The sequence below is a fragment of the Anomalospiza imberbis genome, chromosome 3 (assembly GCF_031753505.1).
Source record: "Anomalospiza imberbis isolate Cuckoo-Finch-1a 21T00152 chromosome 3, ASM3175350v1, whole genome shotgun sequence".
NCBI lineage: Eukaryota > Metazoa > Chordata > Aves > Passeriformes > Viduidae > Anomalospiza > Anomalospiza imberbis.
In genome coordinates, this window is record NC_089683.1 from 111352476 (window position 1) to 111358545 (window position 6070).

At 45.8% G+C, this 6070-nt stretch overlaps 1 long non-coding RNA gene across 1 annotated transcript; it reads left to right on the top strand.

Annotated features, from left to right (window-relative positions):
- Positions 1 to 252: 252 nt before the first annotated feature.
- Positions 253 to 5258, top strand: LOC137470001 (uncharacterized). The gene is made up of 3 exons (XR_010996865.1): positions 253 to 308; positions 1269 to 1312; positions 3881 to 5258. It is a non-coding gene; the product is annotated as an uncharacterized lncRNA (long non-coding RNA).
- Positions 5259 to 6070: the final 812 nt, after the last annotated feature.

Genomic DNA, 6070 nt, shown 5'->3' on the forward strand with positions numbered 1-6070 from the left:
GCCCAATGTGTGCAGATAGGCTGTGATGTGCAGCAATGGTTATGAGGCAGCCATAGGTCATCCGGCTCCTCCGGCTGCTGCACAGGGCCCAGCATTTCTCCCAGCCAAAGGGAGAAGCTCAGTTTCTCCCTCCCCAGCTCCAGCGAGGCTCTGGACACCACAGCCACCATCAGTGGTGCACGTGGCTGGGGGTGGCCTGATGCAGTCACCTCCAGGTCACCGTGTGTCACAGGGGAGGGGCAAGGGAGCTGCATTTCCACTGCCAGCCTGCATTTCATCCAGGACAGGAACGAGGCATGTGGAGGCAGGTAAAAAAGCCCCACCTCGTGCTGGGGCTGTGCCCCGTGCCTGTGACTGTGAGGCTGACCCACTGGAGCTACCTTGCACGGAGGATGTGGCACAGCCTATAAAGCTCCACGCTGCTGAAGTTTAGGGCAGCTCCTGGGGGACCAAAAGATGTGGGAAGCAAATGTAACTGACCTTCCATAGAATATACATTCCCACAGAATATGCATTCCCAGTCGCATTTGAAAAATATCTGCTCTGAAAGCCCCTGAGCCCTGAGCACAGCCTTCCCTATGCATGGATGCCCCCTGTGCATTGCCATTTTTCCTTTGACGGGAGTAATGTATCAGGCCATTTAAGAAGGCTGCCATAGATTCCCCTGCATGCTTTGAAAAGAAGTGTCAGGTAACCTCGGTTCACACACTTTTTCCATTCTTAGGAAGAACTACAGGAAAGGTATAATAAGAGTGATTAGCCCCAGGTATAATACCTGATATTCCCATGTCTTATCCAGGGTCAGATTTCATCAGATCATTATGGTCTGACCTTGGCACATTCCAAGATTTTTTTCCCCCCTATGATTGTTATCACCTTTTCTGCTCTTTAAAGAAATTCTCCATCCACGTTAACAAAGCGTTCCACTAGTTAGAAAAGTTGGACATATTTTAAGAGCTGTGTGGCCAGGGGGTTTTTTCCAAAGTGCTTAGGTATCTGCTAGAAGTGTTCCAGAAATATAGCTGTCAACATGGAAAAATGCTAACAGCAAAATGCTCAGATGAAAACTTAAGATGTACAGAGGGGAAGATATTAAATTTCTGATGCCCTGACAGAGGTCAGGGAATCAGAAGAGTCAGTCTCTCAGCCTGCTCAGTCTTTCTCTCCTGGAAATGCTATTGAGAGAGAAATATTACCAGTTCATCTCATTGTGGGTCTGCTTTCTTCCCCCTCTCCTGGCTCCCCAACATTTTCACTCTGTCTTGCAGGCTCACCATTGGTTGGAACTATTTTTCTATGCATGGGGATGAAGGTACTGATTCCTTTAGTTTTCCCAGTGGACTATCTCCAGGAAGGGCAAGGAGCTGAAACTGTAATTTAACTGAATTCCATCTCTGATTTGGAAAATACAACAGGCTTTATTGCTACATTCATTCTCCTTTACGTTTCAGGCCTGGATATTGCAATGGTAAATATGGGTCCCAGTTCCTTTGTTTTTGGCACAGGAAATAGACTACCAGTGACAAGTTAATGTCATCATCCAGATATTGCTATTTTTATAGGTGAATATAATTCTGGTATCAATTGGCAATCTGAGCTCTTACAGCATTGAAGACCAAGCAAAACCTAAGAGTCTTGCAAATCACACCTAAATTTTGTAGCCATTTACCAACCACATATTTAGCAGAGGGCAAAGCTCACATCAAATGGTAGGGGACTCAAAATTCTTCCAGTGCAGGACCTTCCCTTCCCCTTGCCCCCTCATGTCCTGGTGCCCTGCAGGAGATGTGCAGCCTCCCACACACGGGGCCCAGCTCTGTGCCACCATCCCTCTGAGCTCAGAGGAGCTGTTGGAGCAGCAAATCAGTGGCACAAGGCACAGCCCAGCTGCCTGTAGCCAGTGCAGCCCACGTGGTGGCACACGGACAGCCAGCCTTGTCCCCGTCACTCCAGTGTCACTGCACACAGGAGCACTGACATCCTCTACTAATGCAGGCCATGCCCTGCTGTTCTCTGCTGCAGCTTTGCTGGGGACAAGCAAGTGGCCTCCAGGGCCACCTGCAGGTGCACAGCAGGAGCTCATCAGTGGTCTTGTCCCCAGCAACATCACTCAGGCCAACAGAAGATGCTGGCTGTCCCTACAAAGCCTTGTTCTGCTCACATGATCAAACCACAACAGCTGTACCCACCCAGCCATGACAATTCTTTTTATGCTCACAGGTGTAGCAGAGCCTGATGCCCTCTGGGCTGCTGGCCATGGCCATTTTTCTGGCCCGAGTGCCAGAAAAGTGCCACTTTGTTGTGGTCAACAACAGTCCTGGATTCTGGTGTGGACAGGCTGTGTTTCCCCATGGAAGGTCAGCAGCACAGCTCCCTGCTTTCTTTTTCTCTCCAGGCAGCCTCTTGCAGGGTCTGCTGGTGGTGACACAGCTGCCAGGCAGCTGCTCTGCTGCTCCTGAGCTGGAGGGCGTGGGGGCTGCAGCTCTGGGCCACCCTGATCTCCGGTGTGGCTGCCTGCCAGGGCTGGGGCAGCACAGCCCTGTGCACGCCTCAAGGTGGTACCCATGCATGGAAGCACTGGCTTCAGGAGGCTGAGACAATTAGCAATTAAAGTGAATCAATTAGAGCAATGCCTGTGTTTTCAAACCAGCTTCAAACTTAATTCTCATTGATTTTAGTTTTGCCAGTTGATGGCAGAGAGGCGGTGGGGTAGAAGCATTGGTGGTGAGAAGAAATCAGTGTCCATCAAATAGACAGAGCCATAATAAATGACCAATTAAGATCAGCAAGCTAAAAATGGATGTGATTAACCAGAGGGAGTGCAAATGGGAGCTGTGAAATTGGAGTCACAATAACAGGGCAGTGAGTTATTAATGAGATGTGGCAGCAATCAGAATGGCCTTACTGTACTAAAGCACTCTGTCTCTTATGGGTTCTGTTAGCTGACCTGTCAGTGGCACACTGGAAAAAAGAAAAGCAAAACAAACAATCAAGCTTCATTTTAGAGGCTGGGGATTATGACAGATGTGGTGTAAACACAGTTGCTTCAGATGTGACCACAGTTCAAGCTGCTGTTGTGACATAAAATGTGTCTATATCAGCCTTGGAGGGCTGCCACAGGGCTGCCATCGTGTCCTTATAAAGGCTCAAATTTCACTATTCCAGTGAGATTGTTTTCCAAGGCAAACTGCTTTCAACCTCTTTTATGGCTTGTTCTGGTATCTTTTTCATTTTAACAGAAACCACCATGAGTGCTGCTTCACTTGTTAGAACATGAAAGAAGGGGCAAAAGTAGTGCCAGTGGGAGATCTCTGCTGATGGGGACACCGACCCCCTCCCACTGGGTCCTACCTTGGAGCCATTGCTGGATAACCCCTGCACATTTCCCACATCCAGCAGCCCCTGCACTGGCAAACACATGGAGCAAAGCCATGAATGGCAGCCAGGCATCCTTTTCCAGCTGCACTCAAAAACATCCCTGTTAAGCACTTCTTGGCAGATGGGGATTGAATTCAACATGGCAAATTTTCAGCTTTTTGACACAAGGAGTTTCACTTTCTCTACTATTTTAAGACTTCTGCAGACAAAGACAAGTCTGCTCTGCTGGGCACAGCCAAGCATGGCTGCTAATTAGCCCTGTGAGGAAAAGCATTTTTCTTTTATGCCCAGATAGGGATAATGTAATCTGTTACAAGCAAAAAGGAGTACATTAAATAATCAAGGTAAGAAATTACTGTAGAGTGGGAAAGTCTCACACAAGCAGAGCAGGAGTTACATCAAGTCCAGATATGACTGATGAAAAACTTTAAGCAATTAAAAACCAGCAATACAGTATCTGCTTTCTTTTATTTTATTTTCCTTTTTTTTTTTTTAATTGCAGATAAGGGACTGAATGCCTTACAATCATAAAGAACGTTCAAGAGCTGCGCATTAAAGGGATACAGAGAAGGCCCTTTCTGTGGAAAGGAAGGAGAGACAATTTAATCTCATCAACCATGGGATTACTGGGCTGTGCATCACCCATCAGTCTTACTCATGCTGATGGGCAAGTGCAGCAGCAGGAATAATCCAGCCTGACTCCCAGCAGCAGCTCTGCCAGCCAGCTCCCTGAGCCACGTTTTCAGGCAAGGAGAAATCACAGTGCTCAGCCAGGAAAAGGGCTCCTGAAAGGAGGGAGGAAAGGGAGCATCAGGTGGAGGAGCAGAAATCCTTCTGAAAGGCAGGTTTGTAGGGAGACAAGGAGAGAGACAAATCACAGGGAAGGATGGGCCAGTGGGGCTGCAAGCTCTCACACATGAAGAGGCAAGAGGAAAATGTCTCAAAGTGTAACCCAGACCTCAGTCTCCTGTAGCTTGGCAGTGACTTTACAGATGCACTTTCAGGTGAATGAGATGTCAAACTCCCACACCTCTCAGCAATTACCAAGACCAGTGCTTCACTAGGGTAATGGTACCCAGTCTTGAATTTTTGATGTCAGATTTCAGGAGGATTCAATATTACCAGCTTGGTTGTCAGATAAAGCTAAATCCTAAGAGAAAAATCTTCCTGCTGTCTTAAACTCTAGAAAAGTGCACTGTGTATTTTTCTGGGTAATTTTCATTGCATAAAAAAGTTACTTTGCCTCCCTGTAAAAGCAGGTGGTGGGGATTTGTTGTGTTTTGTGATGATTAATCAGCAGAGCACATTATCACACACAGCACTATGAACAGTCAGTGAACGTAACGAGTGGAAAGTCAATGTAAATGGTGACATTTCCAATGAAAAAGCAGTTATAGCCTAGCTGTAGTCTAGTTCCAGCAGCAGAGAGCAGGCCAGCTCAGAGGGGTCTTTTGTAATTTCTTTCCTTTCTTTGATGTGACATAGGTTTGCAGCTTAAGGAATTCCCATTGTGTTTCTAGCCCCTTTCACAAGAGGGTTTTTAAACACAAGACAAACTGAAGGCTAACTCAGTTACCTTAACCAGTTTCTTTGTGCAGTGGCTTTGCAAAGTGCCTCAAACTGGCTTAGTGCTGGAGGTTATCATCTTCGGGGTCTGGTTCCTTGGGCAGAAGAAAGGAGAGAAAAATTCCAGCAAATGTTCATATTTCCCGCCTGTTACATGAAGATGGAGAAACACAAATGAGCCAATTTCCTAGAAAAAGCTGCAGTGCACAGAGAGATCTTGCAGGCTCACTGTTACTAAATTTGCCATGTCAATAGATGCCAAAGTCATTATGACATTACTTTTTGCTGCAAATCTTACAGATGGAAAGCATGGATAAGGTCCAAAAGTTTTCCTTGTTTAGTAAGATTATTTAGAGTTATTTTGACAGAAATGCATGGTGGGGTGAAGGTCTGGTACTTAGGAACACTGTGTTACCCTAAGAAAGGAAATGTTACAGCAAAAATTAAACTTACTACAAAATTGCCTTTTCAAAACTCTCTTTTAAATAAATACCCTAGGATTTGCATTTTCCTGCTGTTTCAGTGAGAATATAAAGCAAGAAAAAGATTAGCCAGTTTTCCACAAGTAAGACGTGGGTTAGGACTGCCTTGCTGTGTATGCTAAAGGACAGAATTCTGATAGCCCTTTGAAACCCACAGCTATCTGAACACTAGATCTCGATGTATTTATAAAACTCCCTCCCTCCTGGAAACTGCCAACATCTGCCTTGGGATTTCTGCCCACAAATGAGTCCCCCTGCTCTTGGGGCTCTTCATGAGCAGGTCATGTTTTGTCCTTTCACCTCATACCCTGGTTAAAGCCACATTTTCTCAACCACTTTTCAGACCAGCTTTTCTAATTCTTGGCTGTTTTTCTCAGCTTCCTGGGTGGTTTGTTTTTGTTTTGTTTTGTTTTTGTTTTTGTTTTTGGGTTTTTTTTTGGTGTTTTTTTTTCTTGTTTTTTTCAAGAAAAGAATCTCTTTGTGTGTGTAACTTTGGCTTGACCACTGGGGGAGCATTACTCTCACCATGCAGATTTACATTTCAGCCTGCCTTATTCTTGTGACAAAAATATTCAGCCATGTTTCAAAGCCTTTCTGAGAGCATTTTGCAATCCATGGTGCACTCCAAGGAAGTCCTTCAGCTG